Below are 1,862 nucleotides of genomic sequence, written 5' to 3'. Positions count from 1 at the left end.
AATACCATATTCTAGGACTTGTGTGATTATCATATTTTCAAGGAGCTTAATGACTCTTGTATGCTTTATTCTAAGTAGATACCATGCTTAGGTTGCATATTAGAGATCACGTGTTGTGTAGATATCATGCATAATCACATGTCTTAGGAGAATCATGCGTCCTGCACCTAGATACCATAGGTTTGTGGCGATAATCTATTGTTGATGAAGCTTGAGTCAATTTCTATACATTCATAACTCTGGATAGGAAGACTAGTGGTAGATTCCGAGGCTCTAACACCTCTCAATCTTTGTTTCACAACTTGTTGATTGCTGCAGTGTTTACTTTCGAGCACTTTCATTTTAATGCTCTTCTTTCATTTCAAACAACAAAACCCCATTTCGAAAGTGGTGTGTGGTGCTAGGATTCTGTCCTAGACCTTGAGTAATTAGCAAGAGGCATTGTTGAATCTCGACCTGCCTTTAGCTAGTTAGTCTGTTTCCTTGTTCTATGTTTTTCTAGCATTCTAAGTAATTTAACTTGGAACCAAGTTACCATTCTCTATGGGATCACCTCGATTTGCATAAGCTTATATTATAAACGGTTCGTGCGCCGCAGAATTAAAGTTGTTGTTTTTAATAACTCGCTTTAGTTGTTAGGATCTGAATCAACAAGTTTTTGGCGCTTAGCCGGGAACCGTAACGTTGGTGCTATAGTTAGATTACTTTGATTGTTTTGTTTTTGGTTGTTTCATTTGTTTCTTTTCTTGGTTTTTCTTTTAGTATTCAGTTTTTGTATTTAGTTGTTATTCCATTAAAAGCACTGAATTGAGTTCCTTGGTGTGTATGTCCGAATCTGACCAAGAGCAAAGTTCACTCGAGCCACTTTCACCAAGAACCGCTGCTGTACGTGCTGGTTTGAGGAGGAATTATAGTTCATTCAAGCGCTGATTCTAAAAGTTCCGAATCTGAAGGTTCAAGCACGATGGCAGAGATTCCAACACCAACAATAATGTTGAAGGAGGTGGTGCGCTTGTTGTCCAACCTCAGAAACCCCTGCGTGAGTTTTCCATTCCCAAAGTCACCGATCAACCTTCGTGCATCGCCTATCTCTCAACTCACAGTTGACAGGTTTGAGCTTAAAAGTGGTATGATTCATCTTCTTCCAACTTATTACGGTAATACCACTGAGGATCCTTATATGCATATTAAGCAATTCTTTGAAATATGTGCTACTTTCATCAAAATTCATGGCCTTGATGATGAGCAGATTAAGATGAGGCTATTCCCATTCAGTTTAAAAGATAAGGCTGTCTTGGCTATACTTTGCCTAATGCTTCAATCGTAGTTGGGATGAGCTTTCTAATAAGTTTTTGCAGAAATTCTTTCCTGCTCAAAAGACTAACAAGATTAGAAAGGAAATCCTTGGTTTCACACAAAAGGAAGGAGAGGCTTTTCATGAATGTTGGGAGAGGTACAAGGAGATGATAAGTTCTTGCCCACACCACAACATAGAGAGTTGGATGCAAATGCAATCTTTCTATAAAGGTTTGCTTGATTCCAGAAGGATGATGGTAGATGCAACAAGTGGAGAAGGACTGATGAACAAAACAGCAGATGAGGCTTTTACTCTCTTTGAATCTTTGAGTGCTAATTCTCAACAATGAAGCCACAATAAAGGAAGAGGAGCTCCTATGAAAGCTGTGGTCTCTGAGGTAAGTACTAATAATGAGATTGCTGTTGTTAAACTGTTAACTCACAATTGTAATGGGCCAATTAGTAATATAGGAAGACAAGTATGAGGTCGCAATTTGAGGACTGAGAAGTTAAATTAGTTATGTAACTTAGATTACCAAATTCAAGAAAGTAGGAGGTTAAGTCTA

General features: G+C 38.2%; 1 non-coding gene across 1 annotated transcript; it reads right to left on the bottom strand.

Moving 5' to 3' along the window:
• Positions 1 to 1,385: 1,385 nt before the first annotated feature.
• Positions 1,386 to 1,492, bottom strand: LOC148917706 (small nucleolar RNA R71). The gene has a single exon (XR_016126565.1). It is a non-coding gene; the product is annotated as a small nucleolar RNA R71 (small nucleolar RNA).
• Positions 1,493 to 1,862: the final 370 nt, after the last annotated feature.

The sequence above is a fragment of the Prunus mume genome, linkage group LG4, assembly GCF_029339155.1.
Source record: "Prunus mume cultivar Tortuosa linkage group LG4, ASM2933915v1, whole genome shotgun sequence".
NCBI classification, from domain to species: domain Eukaryota; kingdom Viridiplantae; phylum Streptophyta; class Magnoliopsida; order Rosales; family Rosaceae; genus Prunus; species Prunus mume.
The sequence above is the reverse complement of the archived record's forward strand: the minus strand, read 5'-3'. Positions and strand labels throughout refer to the sequence as shown.